The 22,398-nt window shown below is 40.6% G+C and overlaps 1 long non-coding RNA gene across 6 annotated transcripts in view; it reads right to left on the bottom strand.

The window, feature by feature from the left end:
• Positions 1 to 22,398, bottom strand: part of LOC138988923 (uncharacterized) — a 376,732-nt gene that overhangs the window by 25,937 nt on the left and 328,397 nt on the right. For 3 of the 6 annotated variants that reach the window (XR_011465190.1, XR_011465193.1, XR_011465195.1), the window contains one exon: positions 488 to 6,104. The exons of 1 other annotated variant lie outside the window; for it this stretch is intronic. This is a non-coding gene — a long non-coding RNA (uncharacterized lncRNA). The remainder of the gene's footprint in view (positions 1 to 487; positions 6,105 to 22,398) is intronic. 2 more of the 6 variants (XR_011465191.1, XR_011465192.1) reach the window with 2 other exon arrangements.

Raw genomic sequence — 22,398 nt, 5'->3', positions numbered from 1 at the left:
AAAACATGTGGGGCCAAAGCCATTCACTCTACACAGTACTTAGGTAAAGATTTATCCCTTTATTCCTGGGAGTAAAGTCTTAGAAACATTCCCCATTAGACTAAGACATCAGGTGCCTGGTAATTTCCATTGACTTTCCACAGTTGGCTTTAAGAGTACTATCCTTTCTACTAAAATCCTTGCTATTTTCTGAAGGCGGAGTTCTGGAGTTATCCTTGCAATTTTTTATGGAAGGCCTTGAGGGATGAAGTATTGTCTGACTTGTTGATTTCTGAGTTCCACATTAGGTAGCAGAGTGTGCTTCCTAGTACTTTGGCAAACATTTGACATGAAACTCTATTACTCTTCCCCTAACTCCTTCAAAAACCATTCCATGGGGAGCCTTCTCAGTCTCACTCCAGCAAAAGTCCCGCTACAGGGAAGGACAGTTTCACAATGAACAAGATCAAAATGTGAACTGATTCACCACAATATTTAGCTAAATTACCTAGCAAAAAAGGTTGAGGAGCCATCGGCCTGGATTGGCAAGATTTAGCCAAGTAAACTGCGTTTTCCATTAACGATTAAAGATAGGTTTCCAAATCTGACGTTGGCTTTTCTGTTTTGATAGCAGTAAACCTAGCTGAATATTTTCTCAAAAAACATCAGAGAATGGAAACCGTGTTGTAAGTTTTTCAACAAGTTGTCTAGGATAAATGTTTGCACCAAAAAAAAAAAGACAATTAGGAAGTTTGTAAAAGCTTTGATTTTCTAAAACAGGCCTGAACTGAAATTGATGTTCCTTTTCCAAAATATGGGAATATAATCAAGACAAACTTACATGTACCCCAGACTGCCCTTCTCCAGTTGGCCAAAGTCTTTAAGACCTCTTCTCCCTCCCCCTCCCCCACCTTTTCCCTAAGAACATGCTGAATAGGAAGGAGGAAAAGAGCATGGACCACTGAGTCCCCTGAGACAGCTCACGGAGACAGGAAAGCTTTGGTACCCCCACCCCCGATTCCTGCCTCCTTTCCTGATGCCACCACTGAAAGGATTCCGCATTCTCCAGCTCTCCCTGCCCCACCACTGTCATCTCCCAGCTGCTGTCACACCCTATCAATGCATGTTCTCTCCAGGGAAAAGTCTCCTTTCATTGGTACTCAGAAATTCCTAATTGTTAAACCGGAAATTCCTTTTTTTTCAAAAGCCCTCCACTTAAGCCCACAGAACACTTAAAAGTTAAGACTTACCATTCACATAATTACAAGGTGACAGCAATCTGCAGGTTGAATGATTCTAATTTTTTTTTTCTCTCTCTTTCAGAAGCAGGTGGGTTGATATAATGCCAGCCTTAAATAGAAGCTTTATTTATAGCCTTAACAGAATGAGCAAAGAGCTGGCATAATCAAGAGAGTACTGCATATTTTAAGGAAGGCTTTACCTTTAATATGCAAAATAGCCATTAGAAGACAACAAAATGCAAATGCACATTCTCCTAAATTGGTCAACTGTATTAATTCCAAAAAGTTCAAAAGATAACTTTCCGTACTACAAATGGGTCAGAGTCAAAGATGTATCTATCCTACAAGGACAAAACAGAAAACACCCCAAAAACAAAAAATCACCCCAGAAATTCGGTTGCCATGTTAGCTTTCTTCATTCATTGCAAACCTCCTATTCTAAATTACTTTAATATATTTGATCCCCACTACCATGAAATCAATACTGTAATGCAATGTAATCAACAAACAATGATTATGCAGGAGAGTAAATCAGACTTCCAACAAAAAAATTCAATCTTTACCACAATGCGTGTCCAGCAACACACTGAGTCAGACATACCTGTGTGATGGCAAGAGACAGAAGCCACGTCATGAACAAACTCTTTCGAGGCTGTTTGGAAAGAACCATGCTCTTCTCCTCCCCAGTTATAAAATCAGGTGTACCACACACAACACACTTGTGTGTTGCTTTGATACACAACTCAGTTGTCTTCTTATGCTTTATCCTTTTCCTTATAGTATGAAATGTCCCAGATAATAATTAACTTAAATACTATTGTTTATATATACATATATAAATATGAGGGGGAGGGTGATTTGATTTTTTTAAGTGTTTAAATAAAATGTAACTGTTTTAAAAGCTGATAAGCTTGAGCAGGAGAAAAAGAGAAACAGAATGTGTGTGTGTGTTTTTCTTTAATGTCTTATCAAAGTCTTATTCTGGGAATATCCCATGATTGGAAGTTACTAACCAACAACCTTTAAAACTTTTTTTTTTCTTTAATGCCTGATAGCTTGTTTTTATTCTCAAAAAAAAAGAAAAAGAAAAAAAATAGTGCTAATGACAGAAGTACCTTGATTTATATTTGTGTATTACTGACTATTATTATTGACTTATTGTAGGCATGTTTTATTTTTAACTTGTAAAAACAAGTTAACTTATTTTATTAACATGTAAAATAAGTTAAGAACACATGTTTTCTTTACTAATGTAAAGGGCTTAAGCATATGATATCTCAGTTAAAACCATTTGGCTATTATTAAGGGGAAAAAATGAAATGTAATAAAAAACAATTGGAGTCATCTATCAGAAAATACTCCCTATTGAGAGAGGTCAATTATATGAGCCTTGCTCATGAGGAACATAAGGTTACTTAAATATCTTTAACTTTAATATTTAATACTTAAATATCTTTGTGATTAGATCAGATAATCTATAAATAAATAACTCCAGTCAGAGAAGCAGTAGGCCCAGGGGAATCAATCTACTGCTGGGATGAATGGAAACCACTCAGAGAGGACTCTGAGGCCAGGCTTTCAGATTCTTCATAAGCAAAATGTCCAAGGAGCCATGATTTGACCTGCTGAAAATCCAAATTTAGGTCATACCATGCATATTAGAGGGCTTCCCTGGTGGTTCAGCTAGTAAAGAATCTGCCAGCAATGCAGGAGACCTGAGTTCGAACCCTGGGTTGGGAAGATTCCCCTGGAGAAGGGAAAGGCTACCCACTCCAGTATTCTGGCTTGGAGAAGTCCATGGGCTGTATAGTCCATGAGGTCGCAAAGAGTCAGACACAACTGAGCGACTTTCACTTTCATGTATACTAGAAAAATACTCTACTTTACTGAAGATTAATCCTGTATCACTTGCAAAATCATCCCATCCATTACAGTTGGTTACAGAGGCAAGTAATGGCCATGACTTTAGGCATGAAATATATTTGAACAAGTACTGTAGGGTCCAGCAAGCCAAACACACAACATGACCATCCAGTCATCCTCAATGAGTCAGCTTTCACTCAGCCAACTATCTATGATTGAGACATTGTGTAAGATAGGAAGGCACAAAAAATTAAAACAGAGAAAAATCTTTTATCTTCAGGCATGTTGACAACAAAGGAAAGAAGACTGTCTAACATAAAACAGGAAAAGAACTGACAATGTAAAAACTGCCCTTGTGCAATCTTTCTTCTGAGAGCAAAAGTGTCCTCTCCTTACTTTTGGTGCTTAAGGGAACGGGCTTTGGGGAGGTATGCTCAGGTAGCTGTCATCCTGTGTTTTCATCTTCACCCCTAGAGCTCACGCTAGATGCCTTGCAGTGAAGAGGGAGTGAGTGGAGGAAGCAGACAGCTGGCAAGGATGGGACCTGGAAGCCATACTGATAAATGACAAAAAAGCCCAAGATCACCGCTAGGCAGCAGCAGGCACTCAGAAAAGGCCACCTTGCTATTCTTTAATTATAGGATGAAGAGCTTACCACCAGAAAGGGGTTTCCTTCTCCTGGAAGATTTTTTATACCACTAAACTAGCATGATCAAAACAAAAATTGTTTCCATAAATAGTTAGGGATACATCTCTGTCAACTAATACATCAAGTTAGTTTGTCCAATAAACTCCCTGATCAGGGAGTAGATAGCCCTGATACTTCAGGACTTTTTCTTAAACAAGGATAAGAGGGAAGAAGACAATATAATGGAGTCAAAATTTTAAATAAGAACTAAATATACTCAACTCCGGAGAAGTAAGGTGATGGCACCCTACTCCAGTACTCTTGCCTGGAAAACCCCATGGACAGAGGAGCCTGGAAGGCTGCAGTCCACAGGGTCGCGAAGAGTCGGACACGAATGAGTGACTTCACTTTCACCTTTCACTTTCAAGCATTGGAGAAGGAAATGGCAACCCACTCCAGTGTTCTTGCCTGGAGAATCCCAGGGACAGGGGAGCCTGGTGGGCTGCCGTCTATGGGATCACACAGAGTCAGACATGACTGAAGCGACTTAGCAGCATACTTAACTCAGCAGCCTGGCTTCTGGCTCTATCCTTATAAAGACATTCTGTCCATATGTTGCTTCATACATTTAGAAGCCCATCAGAGTTCTGAATTGGGATGGGAGTTGCTGGACTTTTTCTCCCTCTTATTTTCCTTGGTTATGAGTATATCACTCCAGGTGATTCCAGATGTCATTTGATACAGTTAATATAAGAGTTAAGAGTTCCTAGATACTCCCATTAAGGCAGGTAAATATATTGTAGAACTCAATATTCTCTTCATAATCAGCTCATTGTCAGACCTAAAACACAAGATGTGAAGATTAATGTAGAATAAGACCAAGTTAAGGAGGGAACTGAAACACCTTAATGGGATTCCTGAGTGGAAATTCACCTGAGAATTCTGCCACTGATGGGTGGAAAAATTGAAAATGCTGGCTTGTAGGGCTCCTCACTCCCGTGCCTTTCATTAACTCTTATAAACACCTAAATGCAAAAACTATGACCCTCTATTATTGAGAAGAAAATCCCTTGTTATAGCTATACAGGCATTGTATCACTCCATAATACTCTGAACTATGTAATTCAGAATATTAGAATATGTCAATAAGGCTCTCTATATAGTATATGTCATTTAATGCCAGATACACACCCACATACTATTACTAAGAACCACACATACTAAGAACCATCTGGAGAAAGATAAAGGAAAAGAAAAGGCAGATGGAAAATATATGGCTTATCTGAGAATTCCCATGATTCTGTTTGCTTCTAATAAGGAAAACTAAGAACAGAACTCAATCATTAAGAAGACAGGGTCTGAAAGATGAAAATCCAAGGAAAGTCTCTGTGAAAAACAGCATACTATTACATAGGTTTTCTCTTTGCTTGAAAGACCTAAATCTTATATATGATTGTGAAAGTTAGTCATATATTGAATAATTTTGTTTGCTGTCACATTGGGAGATAAATTCATTTACCAGATACTCCTCATTTATATGAGCCTTTTCTATCCACAGCATTGCTCCTCATATTATTCTTAAGCACAAGAAATCAAGCATGCTGGTGCCATAGCACAGAGGCAATTCACTACCTTTAATCTACAGTATTCTTTTGCTCAGTCACTAAGTCTTATCTGACTCTTTGCAACCCCCATGGACTGCAGCTGCCAGGCTCCTTTGCCCATGGAATTTCTCACTCAAGAATACTGGAGTGGGTTGTCATTTCCTTCTCCAACAGTATTCTTTTATTCATGGGCTATTAGCTGGATGTATGAAAGTCTAAAAGATTACAAAGACCCCGGTTCAATTCCTAGGTGGGGAAGGTCCCCTGGAAAAGGGGTTGGCTACCCACTCCAATTTTCTTGGGCTTTCCTGGTGGCTCAGGTGGTATAGAATCTGCGTGCAATGTGGGAGAGCTGGCTTTGATCCTTGGGTTGGGAAGGTCCCCTGGAGAAGGGCATGGCAACCCACTCCAGTATTCTTGCCTGGAGAATCCCCATGGACAGAGGAGCTTGGTGGGCTACAGTCCATGAGGTCACAAAGAGTCAGACAGGACTGAGTGTCCAAGCACAGCACATTACATACATTCAGTGCTCTTGTGGAAGTTAATCACTTTTTAAAACACACACACACAAATCTACACCATGGTGTTCAGAGTTTCTTTAAGCCTGTGTATTACCATCAGTATAAACATCCTACTGGGAATTAATTTACTAAACAGAGAACAAATGTGAATGCAAAGAGATTACCAAGTCAACTCTACCATCTTGATTTACATAAGCTCTTCTATTTTAGCGACACTTGGAGAATCCAGTTGCCTCTACTTCAGTGGTCTCAAGAGCCTTCCATGGCACTACAATTAAAAAAAGAAAAATTGCTGGTTTTAACACAGGGCTGGTTTTGATACATGGCAGCTGTTTTCTGTCTGAGTCTTCAGGAACAAAAAATTTTTAAAAAATGGGTTTACACAAATAGAAAGTAACCAAAAAGTGTCCCCTGGCTTGGGAGTTCGAGAGAGAAGTAGTTCATTGTTTTCAGTTCAATGTATTTTCAAAACAGGATTTGATAAGAACTGGAGAACACAAGTTTTTCAAATAAATGACAATGAGAAAATAGGTATACAAAACGGAATTTTCTTTTGAAGGTGAATGGATGATGTTTTTGTATGAGGCAATGCCTCTAATAGTAATCATTACAGTTTGGATTTGAAACCAGTAAGTGCACAGATTATATATTAACAGTTATTTTAAATGTCTGTGTATCTATATCATTTGAAATGCTGCCAGTATTAGCTCAAATACATGCCCACAGGAAATTTAGGAATCTACTTAACTCTTTCCTTCTCATTCTTGACTAGAAATTGGAAATCAGATTTCTCCAGTTCTAGTTTTAAAATGTGTACAAAATTTTCCACCTATACAAGCACAATCTCCCTTCATTCACTCATTTACTCATTCATCGATTTAATAATTTAACACCGACTGAGTAGCCACTATCATACTAACTTCACAGCACATCAATAAATAAAACTGCTATCAATTGCAACCCCAACTTTAATCCTGCATTTCTCCATATTAACTTCTTTGGCTTCCACGTTGACCATAACTGATTTCTCATTCCATCATCCAAATCATGTAGTTTAGAGATGGGCCTTAGTGTCCAAATGGCCAGGTACTAATCTGGCTTTAAGGACCTACCTGCTTTAATGATCCACTCTCAGGGAGTCCGTGTAGTTAAGTTCTAAAAAGACAAGGATCTGGAGTAAGAGTTCTAAGGGCTCTGTCACTGGGTTCATGCTTCTCAATGGGCAAGATACTTAGCATCTCTGCATCCCCATCTCTAGAAACGACCATAACACTACCTACCTCACAAGGGTGCTGTGAGGTTTACTGTGAAAGCATGAGGGAATGGTGTGGAGAACTGGGGCCCTAACACAAAGGGGCTACAGGATTTAGGGTGGCTAGATGAAGTCACTGCATATGAACCCTTCTCCCCAGGGAGGCCTAGGTCAGCTCCCTCTATAATTAGAATCTAAAATGGCATTGACCATCAATTGGCTTGGTTCATCTCTAATATATGATGTCTAGGAGATCCATCACAAATTCCCCTCTTTTTGAGAGATTTTAGCTTGGAAAAATGATTAAACTAGTTTTTACAAAAGGTTATGCAATGATTCACTTCCAGGTGCTGGGGGTGGGGTAGTTATTCTAATATGAAACAAGAGTTTGAATGGCTATCTTCAAGGGGATGCATTTCATTGGAGCAATCTATTGCCTAGGGTTTTCTGTTGTTTTCAGTCTGACTCCCCAGCTTTCTGTACCATTGTTTTCACATACATCCCCTTCTTCCTTTTGTTGGAAGGCAAGCTATAATGCTCCCTTCATGATGATTCTTTTCATGCCGTCTGTTTTGCTCAAAGGACAATTCTTTTCAATAACCATTGTGATTATTTTCTTAAGAGGGCCAATTTTAATTGCCATATTGTTTAGCTAAGCCCTACTGTCTTGGTGTCCTTCAAAATTGTCAGTTGCTTTAAAATACAAGGGTGGGAGGGGAGAGCTGATAAGCACATTGTTGTAATTGATTTGTATGTTTGAATTGTCTTATCAGAAAACAAGGTTATGAATTTCATCTGTTGAGACACAAAAATAAAATACTTTTCCTAAAAAATGTATTTGGCTTTTGAATGTTGGCTTTTGAATGTTCTAAAATACCATTTATTCTTCTCTTCATCCTTTTAATATTTCATAATAGTATTGCATTACTAATCATATTTGAATCATAACTATAATTATAATAGAAGCTCAGCCTTCTCCTACACTCATTACTATAGCTCAATTATTAAATATCTACTTGGGAAATAGTAAAATAAAATTGTTCAAGATTTACAATTGAAAAAAAATCTAGATGAACCCGTTCTGAGGGACCTACATTCAAGGCCAACCACAGAATCACTTAAGACAGATGGGTGTGAAGAAATAGGCTTTCCAAGGAGTATAGTAATATGACCTCTTTTCTTTTCAGCAAAAATTGTCACTGCTAAGTGATGGGAAATAGCCATGAGATATTATCTGTCAGTTGTTGAAACTTTAAGAAATGAGATGAAAACAATTAAACTTGGCTTTTGAAGTATTCCTGGGCCAAGATCTTGCTATAGTAATTTAGAAAAACTGTACCAAACAAAGCAAAAACATTGCTGATATCTTAGCTTGGACTTCCATAACAAAGGGGCTCAGTGGTAAAGAACCTGCCTGCAACATAGGAACCCCAAGAGACTCGGGTTCGACCCCTGGGTCAGGAAAATCCCCTGGAAGAGGAAATGACAACCCACTCCAGTATTCTTGCCTGGAGAATCCTACGGACAGAGGAGATTGGTGGACTACAGTCCATGGGGTCGCAGAGTTGCACATGAATGAAGTCACTTAGCATGCATGAACACCATAACAAAATACCATGAACTGGGTGACTGAAACAACAGAAATGTATTTCTCACTGTTCTGGAAGCTGGGAAGTCCAAGATCAAGGTGCCACAGGGTCTGTCTCTGATGAGAGCACTCTCCTTGGGTTACAGGCACCTGCTTTCTCACTGTGCCCGTACATGGACTCTCCATGTACACACACATATAGAGAGGGAGATATCTCTTTCTCTGTCTCCTCATATTAGGCCCACCAACCCTATCTAATTAGCACCTCTCTCTTATAACCTTATTTAACCTTAATTTCTGTCTAAAAGCCCTATCTCCAAATACAATCACATTGGGGGTTAAGGCTTCAACATATGAATTGGGGGCGGGGAGACATAATTCTGTCCATGCGTGTATATGTGCATGCTCAGTTGTTGTGTCTGATCCTTCTGCAACCCCCATGGACTAGCCCACCAGACTCCTCTGTCCATGGGATTCTCCAGGCAAGGACACTGGAGTGGGTTGCCAGTTCCTTCTCCAGGGGATCTTCCCAACCCTAGGATTCCCTGTCTCCGGTATCTCCTACATTAGCAGATGGGTTCTTTACCACTGAGCCATGTGGGAAGCCCAATTCCATCCATAGCAATTGCTTTCTGCACATTAATCAAGTGTTCCATCACCTTTATTTACCACGAGCATGAGAGACAGTATATAATACTGAAACCATGGCCTATCCTGAAACGGTGCGCCATAGGGTTGACAGAAACTGGTGACTAACAAACTCCTGAGCTAGCCTTCCCGCTTGTTAAAAACCCATATGCTTGTAGCGCACCTTGATGGAGCAAGCTTGCCTTAGTTATTTTGTTGTCAACTGTCTACCCTACAACCTTCACCTAGTCCAAACAATAAAATGTTTGTCAGAATTGTTTTCAGGAACTTGGAGTCAGCTGTGTCTGCTTTAACTGGCTAAGACTGTTGGCGACAACCGACCCCAAAACTGGACCTGTGCAGGTGTCCAAGGAATGACCTTTTGACATCAGAGAGCCAAAAACTCCACCTTCAGATCGTGCTAAGCACCTCCATTTTAAACATACATCCCATAAAAATGCATGCAACTCAGATACTGCACAGAACATAGATTACCTTGGTTTTTCCCTACTTTCCATCACCTCTCTCTACTCCCAAGACCATCCTATTTCTTTATCCCATAAATATCCCAAGCCCCTTGCCTTTAGGTAGGTGGATCTGAGGGGATATAAGCCCTTTCTTTGCTGTGAATCTTGGGAGTCTCAGGGTTTTGACTTGCTGTGCATGAGGCAAATGAACATGGTTTGGTAACAATAGTAGGAAGATAAGTTAGAGAAGTCAATATAAAAAATGAAAAAGGATTTCAAAAACTACAAAAACCCTCTCCTTGTTTTCCCTTACTTTACTGCACCTTGACTCTTCAAGACTCTGGCCTAATTGTCATTCATTTTCTGCAATGACACATGACTTTTCATTCTGTTAAACCAAAGTTCTTAAAGAACTGTGTCTTCTCTTTTTCACAACACATCTGCAGAGTTACAAGTCTGCAAAAATCTTAACCTCTTAAATTTCTTTCTCTCTTATGCAATATCATTATTTAACATACTCCTTTCTAGAACTAAAGAGCCTCTTGATGAAAGTGAAAGAGGAGAGTGAAAAAGTTGGCTTAAAACTCAACATTCAGAAAACTAAGATCAAGGCATCTGGTCCCATCACTTCATGGCAAATACATGGGGAAACAGTGGAAACAGTAGCTGACTTTATTTTGGGGGCCTCCAAAATCACTGCAGATGGTGACTGCAGCCATGAAATAAAAGACGCTTACTCTTTGGAAGGAAAGTTATGACCAACCTAGACAGCATGTTAAAAAGCAGAGACATTACTTTGTCAACAAAGGTCCGTCTAGTCAAGGCTATGGTTTTTCCAGTGGTCATGTATGGATGTGAGAGTTGGACTATAAAGAAAGCTGAGCACCAAAGAATTGATGCTTTTGAACTGTGGTGTTGGAGAAGACTCTTGAGAGTCCCTTGGACTGCAAGGAGATCCAACCAATCCATCCTAAAGGAAATCAGTCCTGGGTATTCATTGGAAGGACTGATGTTGAAGCTGAAACTCCAATCCTTTGGCCACCTGATGCGAAGAGCTGACTCATTTGAAAAGACCCTGATGTTGGGAAAGATTGAAGGCAGGAGAAGAAGGGGATGACAGAGAATGAGATGGTTGGATGGCATCACCGACTCAATGGACATGAGTTTTGGTAAACTCCAGGAGTTGGTGATGGACAGGGAGGCCTGGCATGCTGCAGTGCATGGGGTCGCAAAGAGTTGGACACGACTGAATGACTGAACTGAACCAATTTCTACACGAGCCATCCTTCATCTGATGCTCCTCTCAAACATTTCAAGTTCTCTTTTGACTCTGCCCTTCTCCCCATCCACTAAAGAGAAAAATAAGATGATATTCCCTCATGATCCAAAATGTGCTCACTTTCCAGGTCAGCTGTCCCATTTTCATGGCTTACCCATATTGGCTAAGTGACAGGCTATTAGCTTGTTCTCCATAGTTATTTTGGTGCAGAAATATCAATCAAAGTGTTTTTGTCTAAACAAGCACCACAGCGTTTGCTAGGACCATTTGCTTGACCTAAGGAGCCCCAAACCATCTGTCTGAAGAAGATAACAGCCTAAATTAAAACTCACTCACCCTGCCCACAAGCTTCCCTGTAGCTATTTCTCCCGGGTTTGCCGATAGGACAGAAACCAGGGCGCGAGGCCCAGTGTGATAAGCCAGCACTTGTCCCAAGTTATTCATGTTCACCGAGCTTCCCAGAGAACCAAAATTCAGTATCAGAGGATAGGCCATAAGACTTTGACTCACACTGGAACCAAATGCTCCAGAAATCAGGGCGGGACCAGGGAAAAAGAGTCAGAGTCCTCAAGTAAAACAACTTTTCTTTTTCTAAAATTAGAGGTGTATTTGGCAAAACTAATACAATTATGTAAAGTTTAAAAATAAAATAAGATTTTTTAAAAAATAAAATAAAATAAAATTAGAGGTGTATTTATGAAACCAGATTCTTTTATAGAGGACACTCTGTCCTTGCCTTTTATAAGCTCTAAAGGAGTCTAGGGTCCTAGCCTCCTGGGCAGTGCTGATTTCTGAGGCTACAATTTGAATTTCTAAACTCCTCATGTCCTATTAGTGTACATGGGGCCATGAGTCAGCTAAGTTCCTCAAACATCACTCTTTGAAGCATCCAGAATGAGACATAGGACAATGAAGTAATTAATAAGGGGTTGTTTTAGCTTAGTTTTTCTAATTATAAAAGTACTATTAATATACGCTGACTCATTGTAAAAAAAAAAAAAATGTATAGCACAGAGGACTCTACTCAATGCTCTGTGATGACCTAAATGGGAAGGAAATTCAAAAAGGAGGGGATATATGTTTATGTATGGTTGATTTACTTTGCTGTACAGCAGCAACTAACACAATATTGTAAAGCAACTATACACCAATAGAAATTAAGAGAAAATGTAGAAAGTATCGAGAAGTCAGGGGGAAGAATCCTTTATCCTCCTATCTTTCAAACGTAATCACAGTTATTATTACAGTACAATTCTTACCATTCTTTTTAGCTTTCTTTACATAGTAAACTTTAGAGTGCAAAGGTCTTGCTGCCACCACCACAGTCCATGCCTGACCCTGCTCCTCTTCCTCCTCCTCTTCCTGCTCCATCTCTCCATTCAGCTCTCCAGACCTCTGGTGAAGTGCCAACCAAAAAGCTCAGGAAGGAGAAATAACCTGCCTCCTCCATCATTCAGGATGCCAGAAAAGTGCCTGAGAAAACCCTATGTAGTGATCATGATGGGAATGATCACTTAAAAGTATCCTTAAAAGTTCACATTCTTCTTCTCCAAAAAAAAAAAAAAAAAAAATTACTCAGTCCAATCTATATGATCCTCTGAAATTTATAGACACAAATAAGAGGCAATAATGGCTACCAATTACTAAGTACCTACTGTGTACCTGGATCTTTATAAAAACAAGCTCATTCATCTTCCCAGAAACCCGGAAGTGGTAGACACTATTTTTTTTAACCAAGTATAGTTGATTTATAATATTCACTAGTTCCAGGTGTACAGCATAGTGCTTCAAGATTTTGAGAGATTATACTCCATTTACAGTTTTACAAAACAATGACTAGATTTTCCTGTGCTGTTCAATATATCCTTGTTGTTTATCTATTTTATACAGAGTAGTCTGTCTCTTAATCCCATACTCTATCTCACCCCATCTTGTCCTTCCCTCTCCCCACTGGCAACCACTAGTTTTTCTCATTTTATAGCATTTCTACCCATTGCTGTCTAATTTCAACATCCTCCTGTTTCTACTCTGCCATGCTACTTCTTAACTCTGAGACTGCCCTGTGTAGAACAAAACCTTATAATCATTTCATAAGGCGGCTTCCGTTTACTGCTGTTCTGCATGCGCCATTCAGTAGAGATTCATTTTTTTAGTGTGTGCCCCACCCCACCCTGCCGCCTGCAGCAGCTCTGAATCTCTTACTCAGTCCCCTGGTGTTCTTCACAATAATATCCATCCAGATGTACTCTCTCACTGCTAATGGAGATCTAACTAGGGATGCTCTGAAAATATGACTGTAATTGGGTATTAATTAAAAACTAAATGAGAGGACAGTGTGGACTCTTTGGCGCCTGCTTGTAAAAGCTTGTTGACTATCTTAAAGGGCAAAGGGGCATTTTTCTTCCTTTGAAGTTATCACCCCATGATTGGGGTCACAGCCACCACAGGGAGAAAGCTTGCTGCTACTCATCACCTTCAAAACTCTCCCGCCTTCATGCCGATAAAGCCTCCTTCTATTAGCTGGTTTGGGAAATTCGTTATATAACCCACCTGCAACAGAGTAGACTGGATTCTTTTTTCTGACACATTTTTCTTGATAAGAATGGGATTTTCCTGGGATTGAAATAAAACAGAAGACAAGACTAGACTGTGCCCCCCACAGGTAGAGGAAACTCCATGTGCTCTACAGAGGAGATTGTCTCTCTTTTGCAGACCTTCATTTCTTTTCTTTTTTTTTAATAGAAAGGACATAAGTCTTGGGGTATATGAAGCACATTTGCCAAATTTGGGAATATTGTGTATTAAGTACGGAGGAAATTTCTGCTAATTATTAAAGAAGAGAGGTGGAGACTGCACTCTTTTTAAAGGTTAATGATGCAGATGGACAATGTGTGGAGACTCTGGCCCAACCATATCCCCCAGGAAGATGAAAACTCCCTTCCAGCTACCAGGAGAGAAAAGAATCATTAACAGTGGTTGCCTGTAGGTGTTAAATAAAGCAATCTGAGCATGCCATGGAAATTCATCTCATTCAGGGACAGATAAGCCGGATGACAGAGAGTAATTCTAACACAGAAAGCTTAATTTATTATTTAGGTTTCCAATTAAATGCCTGCATGTTAAGCAGGGCCAGGCTGGTTGTCTGTGTTTTTGCAATCTTACTATGTAACATGTGCTATTCACACACCTTCTCATCTTGGTCATTTTGTCAAAGCATGCTTCCATTGGTCAGAGTTATTACTGTTGTTTTTAGTTGCTAAGTCACGTCCGACTGTGACCCCATGGACTGTAGCCCATCAGACTCCTCTGTCCCTGGGATTCTCCAGGCAAGAATACTGGAGTAGGTTGCCATTTCCTTCTCTAGGGGATCTTCCTGACTCAGGGATCACATCCCGGTCTCCTGCACTGCAGGCAGATTCTTTATCACTGATCCACCAAGGAAGCCCATTATACATAGTACTCTTTCCAAATTCCTTACATTTTAACATGTCCCAAGTTGGTATAAAAAGGAAGAAGGAAAAAGGACCTTTGTCTAGGGTGCTTTCAGTGAGATTAGAAACACAGGCACTGACATCTGGACTCTTGGTAAATCACTCAAGTATTTATTGAGTGCTTACTCAGTGTCAGCTAATATTCAAGGGATTTCACTTTAAGTAAGAAACTGAGAAAAGGAGGTATCATATCACTGCTTGTCCTTCAGCTACTTCTCTGTGTGGAAGTCATTCAGCAAGGTGCCTTTTATTCCTGCCTCTTTACTGCTTATATGATAGAAGGCAAGGTAGGTATATTCAGTTCTGTCCTGGGAAGCTGGGCCCAGCAAACAGTCCAGTGACATGGTTAGGAGACAACCTCAGATACTGTTGCAGGTCAAAGGCTCCATTTTACTATCAAGGAGCAGTGCTTCCAGGCAAAAAAGTCTCAGTAGAGTGGGCTATCCAAAATGAAAAGCCTTGGGATTGGGCTAACACAGATACTTAACCATTTTGGGAATATCTTCAAGGAAAAGAGATAAATGGGTGTGGGGAAAAACTTCCCCTCTTCCAGGGAAATGCCTACAATGGTGGAAAAGTATTGTACGAAGTCAACAAACCCAAGTGAAGGGGAAACCTAATACAGAGTTTGGCATACAGTAGGTGCTCACTACATCGGAGAAGGCAATGGCACCCCACTCCAGTACTCTTGCCTGGAAAATCCCATGGACGGAGGAGCCTGGTAGGCTGCAGTCCATGGGGTCGCTAAGAGTCAGACACGACTGAGCGACTTCTCTTTCACTTTTCACTTTCATGCATTGGAGAAGGAAACGGCAACCCACTCCAGTGTTCTTGCCTGGAGAATCCCAGGGACGGGGGAGCCTGGTGGGCTGCCGTCTATGGGGTCGCACGGAGTCAGACACGACTGAAGTGACTTAGCAGCAGCCGGTGCTCACTAAGTGTATGTCAGATAAATGGGTGCATAACCCACAGACAGGTGACAGCATGGGGAAGCATACTCATAGGCAAACCTCTATGCATGAAACTCTCACAAATTCATTCTTTGTGGGGTTTGTTGTGTGTCAAGTGTGTTTGCACATAGCAAACGTTCCTTACAGAATCATTAAAAAACAGATAGGCAGGAGAAAACTTAAAATTTCCAGTCACTCTAAATGAAGAGATAACTACTGGTAATATTTAGGTGGTTAAGTCAACATAAGCATCAACCAATTTTACTATAGACTTATGTATTTTAGTGGGTACATATTGTTTCATAAACTTTTTTTTCACTTAGCATTTTATTGTGAATATCTTTCCATTTTAAATGGCTGCACAGAATTCCACTATCTAATTGGACTGTAATCTGTCTAACCAATGCCATATTGTTGGATATTTAAGTCGCTTCTAATTTTTTTCTCTTATTATCAATGATTGTACTGAGTGTCTTTGGAGCTAAATCTTTAGTTATGACCTTAATTACTTTTGTAAGCTATATTATCTGAAATGGGATTGCTGAGTCAAAAGTTAATGTAACTTCTTGAAGTTTTTGATACCTGGTGATACCAGAGAGGTGCCAGCTTACAGGTACAAGAGGGCTCTTTTCTCTGAATGCTTATGAACATTTTAGGTTTTGATAAGAGCATCTATAATATTGTCACTCTTTTTATATAAAGTATCAGATCCCACCTGATCCTGAATTACTGTCTTACCAACCTCACCTCTTTACAATATTTTCCACTTTCCTACATAGCTTTCTCTCAAGCTCTCGCATTAACAGACATGTGCCTAACAGGTCCTTTTGAATTTGATAAGTGGTCAAATCTAAATGCCAGTATTCACTCGAGTACACTTATTGATTTACTCAATAAATACACAGTGACTACTATGCACCAAGTGTTCATCTATTGTGCTATTAAAAACACTGAGTCAGAGAGGTAAAACCCCTAACCCCAAGGAGCTTGCATTTTCATAGAAGACATTTCAAATAAACAGACACTATAATACCAGGTAGCCATAAGTTTTATCTTGTATTCTAGAAAAGGTAGTCAGAGAAGTCCCTTCTGAGGAGACACCTGGATAAACTGACTGATCAAGCCATACTTACATCTGACATAAGACTGTCAAAAAAAAAAAAGGCAGAGCATGTACAAAGGTCCTGAAGAGGAAGTGAGTTTGACGTGTCCAAGGAACAGGCACCCCAGTGTTGTTAGAGCAAAGTGGAAAAGACAGATGGGGATAAGAAATGAGATCAGAGAAGCGGCCAAATCAAGGAAGGCCCAGTTGGCCACTGAGAAGACTGAACTTCCTCCCCGATGATGGGAAGCATTTGAGAGTTGTACTCAACAGTAGAACGTGATCCCATTTATATTTCCTAAATACCACTTGGATGTTAAGTGGAGAATAGCCTGTGGGTCAGGAGTAAACACAGAGGGACAAGTTGCAAAGCTCTTAGAAGAGTTTTATCAACTCGGCATTTCAAGCTCTTGAATCCTAATTTTGGGAGGAGGCAAGAAACTAAAAAGTGATATGAATACTCATGGTTAAAAGCAGAATTCTGTCACTACATTACCTGGTTCAGTGACAAAACATGCCTGATCATCCTCACGTGAGCACTTCTACTGTCGGATTGGTTTCCACATGAAGGTGTCCACAGAGCAAGTTATGAGAGCTGCTTATCCACGAGGGAACTCTCAGCACAGACAATATGTGGCCCAGTATCTTTATGTCCGAACTATTACAAAAAGTCTGAGCTAACATATCCTCCTTAGAAGGAAGTCAAATAACTGGGAGGGACTCTACGGCAATTCTCAGCGGCCCTTTCCCTCAACCCTTGGACTGTCTTGCTATTGACCAAGCAGAGCTCTTGAACAAGAACTGAGTGGAAGGCAATGGCATTGCAAATATGAGAGGCCAGTGACTGAACTATTCATAATCAAATGTCTATTGGGATATATCATGGAAGTACTAAGTTAAAGGTACATGTCTGCTTCTAGAAACCTACTCACTGAGTATCATTTAAGCTTCTGAGTGGTAAAAACAGGATTAACTTTATCATTTTAAGGATCATTGGATTTTTCTAAATATATAAAAAGGGAACATCGTGTGCTTCTTTTAAAATCACACAAAAAATGAAAGGGACTTTTGAATCCACAAGGAGACTCACGTGGCAAAAATTTTAAGAAAACCAAAGTTACTGGTTTTCTGTATGCCTTTTTATTAATTTTTTTTTAATTTTTCCTTTTCATTCCCTCTGACACAAATGTGTAATTCTGAGAATCTATGCTAATGAAGAGTGTGTCCACGAGATGTATAATGCATGCCTTTTAATTAGTTCTGCTGCTGTAATTGATTAACATTTTGCTTGTGCGGTACTTTTACAAAGAATGAGCAGTGGAACGCAGTCTGCAGCTAGTCCCTATAGTAAAAAGAGAAGGAAAAAAAGCACTGAACATTGCCATTGTTTAACATCTGCACCGCCAAAGCGAGCCTCCGCGTTCCTATTGAAAGTCTGTTGGGAGGCGCTTTGAACAGCCTAGAAAGAAGCAGAAGAAATAAAAGACAAAATGAAAGGGCCAAAGGCCCAGAGGAATGACTCTGGGAAACATTATAAGGGAGGGAAAGAGATCATGATGAATAAAAGGAGTATGAAAACAACCATTACTCCATAAGGAATCTAGGGCTGATGGAGGACATGAAAGTAAAAGCTAAGAAAAGAAACTGCAAATTTTGTGTGTGTGTGTGTGTGTTCAGGAAGGCATGATAGGGACATGCATATATATGTAACTGTGTGCAGAAAAACAAGGACAAAAGTTAACTCTAGAAATATAAAGCTCCAGCACCAGCCCAGAGCTTGCTGACTCAGTTCCCAACCAGGGCCAGATCCACCTGACTTAGCATCTCTGGCAAATGGGCACCCCTCCCCTTCCTGGTAAAAGGTGAAAGGAAGGACCATTCGTCAATGGCTCCCCAGCCACTGAGAGAGCAGGAGCTCTGAATGAACACTGTGCCGGGGAAACAGCACTAAAGCAGGCAAATTTCCTTGCTTCACGCTGCTTACAGTTCAGTGGCAGAGTCTACAAGTCAGCAGGGAGTTAGGATGGTCTGACCTCAGGACAGGAGAGCAGACAAACACAGACAACTGACACTAAGCCTGGGCAAGAGGAGGAAGGCTGTTCAGCCTCAGTGATTTCTACTCAGAGACAGTCGTGTGAAAAGTGGGTGGAGGAAAGGATGTTCAGGCTAAGAGAACACTCTGTAGCAAGGAATTGAGGAAAGAAGGGTTGGGGCCTTCCAAAGAAATATAAATAGTTCAGGAGAAATGGAGAGGGGGGCAGTAGGTTAGGAGACAGACAAGTAGCAGAGGCCTGATTATGAAGACCTCTAGGGGGCGGGGGGAGTTAGTTGAAACAAAATTTAACAAGTTTAATCATTTTAAGACTTCTCGCAGACACACAGTACAATGAAGGACATTGTGAGTTGCTATTTAAGCGAGAGAGTAGGCAGAATTCCTTAGGTTCCCCCCCAACACACCCCCCTCCCCAACACCCAACACCCCCTCCCTGCAGTCCATGCTATTCTAAGAAAAGGACATGCTATTCTATTTTTGGAAAATGAGCTGTTCACACCTTAGGTATTTAACAAAAGACCTGTTCCATTCAGTCTGGGAATCACCTGCCTGAGTGAATTCATTTGAACTTACTTCTCCATCCTCTATAATCTACCCATCAGCCTATTTGTTCAGATGTATAAATTCATAATCGCCAACACTGCCCAGCAGTCCTGCTCTGGTTCTTTTTTCCATTTATCATTATTTCCATACTTCACTTCCCCTAATAGCAATTTCAAAATTCCTCTTAAATCTCCAGTCTTTTCCCCATGGCTCCCCACTCTTGGCAGACAACTTCTACTTCACAGAAATGCAAAGCTATCAAGGGGGAATTCCTCGGTTTCCTGATATCAAATTCCTAGGACTCCTACATCTAAACTCTCTTCCCTTATCACAACAGAGGAACTGTCCGGCCCCCTTTTTCTCTGAATTCTATCTCATTTATTTCAGCAAATTTACACTATCTCACTATTGTGAGAAAAGGTGTCCTCTCTCACAAAAGTCTCCTTTTAAAGCAACACTAGCCACTAACCCACATTCTTCCCTGACAACTGATTTCTCTCCTTGGCACAGAATCTCTGAAATAGTGTGAAATAGCCAATATCCCTTTGGCTCTATCTCTTCACTTCCCACTCTCTTCCACCTGCATCCATCCACCAAAATACCTCATGCTAAGGCTATGGTTTTTCCAGTGGTCACGTATGGATGTGAGAGTTGGACTGTGAAGAAGGCTGAGCACCGAAGAATTGATGCTTTTGAACTGTGGTGCTGGAGAAGACTCTTGAGAGTCCCTTGGACTGCAAGGAGATCCAACCAGTCCATCCTAAAGGAGACCTGTCCTGGGTGTTCATTAGGAAGGAATGATGCTGAGGCTGAAACTCCCATACTTTGGCCACCTCATGCAAAGAGTTGACTTAGCATGATGCTGGGAAAGATTGGGGGCAGGAGGAGAAGGGGATGACAGAGGATGAGATGGCTGGATGGCATCACCGACTCGATGGACCTGAGTTTGGGTGAACTCCAGGAGTTGGTGATGGACATGGAGGCCTGGTGTGCTACGATTCATGGGGTCAAAAAGAGTCGGACACAACTGAGTGACTGAACTGAACTGAACTGAAGGATAATCAATGCCTCTCTGGCACTAAATCCAAAGGACATTTTTCATTTAACACCATTAATCAAATCCATCACTGACAAAGTTTTCCCCCCTCAGCTTCCATGGCAGAAATCTCCCCTAGTTTCCTCTGACCTCTGTGATGTTTTCATCAGCCTCCTATACAGCTGTACCCTCCTCCATTCCACTCTTAAAATGCTGTGGTTCCTCCAGTCTCAACCTCCGTCCTTTGGTCATGACTCTATACTCCCTCCTTGGGTAACTGCATCTTTCTACATCTTCAATTATATCCTGAAAATCTCTTGAATTCCATATACTAATCCCAGTCTTCATTGCCACCAATTTACCACCCTTTTTTTGATACTCTTGATGGGCCCTCCCACAACAGTCTTTGGGTATCCTTCCAGCACCCTTGCAATGTGTCCTCCATATTTCCACGCTACAGCTGGAGTGAAAGCTTTACAGAGCGAATCTGATTATTTCAAAACTTTTCTACATGCAACATGTGCATGCAGGATGCAGGAATACACATACACACACATACATACCCTTAGAACAATTTTATAAATTTTTATTATGCTTAGGATAAATACCAAATATACTTAACCTGATCTCTAAGGCTCTGTATGCTCTGGCCCCACCTACATCTCCATCCTCATCTCCCTCATTTCATGCTCCTCTTTCATTCAGTCTGTGTGCTTCATTATCCTAGTATTTCCCTTTAGATTCCTCAGATGCACTATCCCTTCTCCCACCACAAGCCCTCTGCATATTCTATGCCCTCTGCCTGGAACACTCTTGCTCCTCAAGTGCCCTTGATTACATCTGAAATAAATACAAATCTTCTTATGGCAGTCCACAAAATACCAGGTCAGAAAAGGTGGTTTTCAATCTCAGTTCTTGAGCTCTCTCCCTCTCTCTAGCAAATGACTTCTCAGGACTTAACTCTCAGTTCAGTTGTAAACTCTTTAAAGAAGCCCTGTATGCTAACCAGGCTCCTCATCGTAAACCCTGTCTGAAGCCAGAAGTCTTAATATATTGTTCACCATCCCAAACTGGCTGATATTGAAAAATATTAAAATAGGTCATTGAAAATCAATATAATGCCAGATGGGAGAAAATATCTTGTAGACTTGGAGTGATGTCTTAGAACATACATGTGCTGTGAGCTACATCGCTCCAGTCGTGTCTGACTCTTTGCGACCCCATGGACTGTAGCCCATCAGGGTCCTCTGTCCATGGGATTTTCCAGGCAAGAAAAATGGAGTGGGTTGCCATTTCCTCCTCCAGGGAATCTTCCAAACCCAGGGATCGAATCCGTGTCTCTTATATCTCCTGTATTGGCAGGCAGGTTCTTTACGACAAGTGCCACATATGCCTAAACTGGTGGCCAATATAATGTGTCTTTTCATCTACAACGCAATGAACACATCTGGGAACAAAACATTGGAAATGTGGATAGTACCTCTCGATGGTACACTTAATGGTCCACACTCAAAATATTTGTCTCTTGATCACATACTCAGCACTCTGCTGGTCCACAGGTTTAATACTTGTGTGAGGGACATTTCTACTTGAACATAGCTAATATTTCCATTATATAAAAGCTGCGTTTCAGTATGTACATTTGTTGCTCGTGTATTTTATGCAAAAGAAGGTCACGGGATTGGCTGAGGTGACTGACACTGACAATAACAGGAAATGTTGCTGTTGCAACACAGTAAGGACCACAAGGAGTTTAAACCCAAGTATACTGTAAACTACCTCCTGTTTCACTCTGTTAACATTAAGGGTAGACTCTCTCAAACTACACGTAATTTAGACCATCCCAAATCTTGACTTCTCACAACATTTAGATTACCATATCAGGGAAGGAATTATGACTGTCTGAGATAATGGAGAGAGAAAGGGGGAATGTGAAATGGTTAATAATGGGAAACGAAAATAGCAAATGATAAGGAACAGTTGTGACCTCATAATTGTAGAATTAAGATGGTGCCTCTCCTTGTGTGCCCCTGATTACTTCTCTTCCTCTCCTTTCCCTTGCTACTCATATTAGTCTCCTTTCCTTTCGGTCTGTTAAGTTGCAGAATATTGAGGTGGATTCACGACAGAACAAAAAGGGTAAAAACACATGACCTAGAAATCCCAGATGTAAA

This window comes from Bos mutus, chromosome 8 (genome assembly GCF_027580195.1).
Source record: "Bos mutus isolate GX-2022 chromosome 8, NWIPB_WYAK_1.1, whole genome shotgun sequence".
NCBI classification, from domain to species: Eukaryota; Metazoa; Chordata; class Mammalia; order Artiodactyla; family Bovidae; genus Bos; species Bos mutus.
The sequence above is the reverse complement of the archived record's forward strand: the minus strand, read 5'-3'. Positions and strand labels throughout refer to the sequence as shown.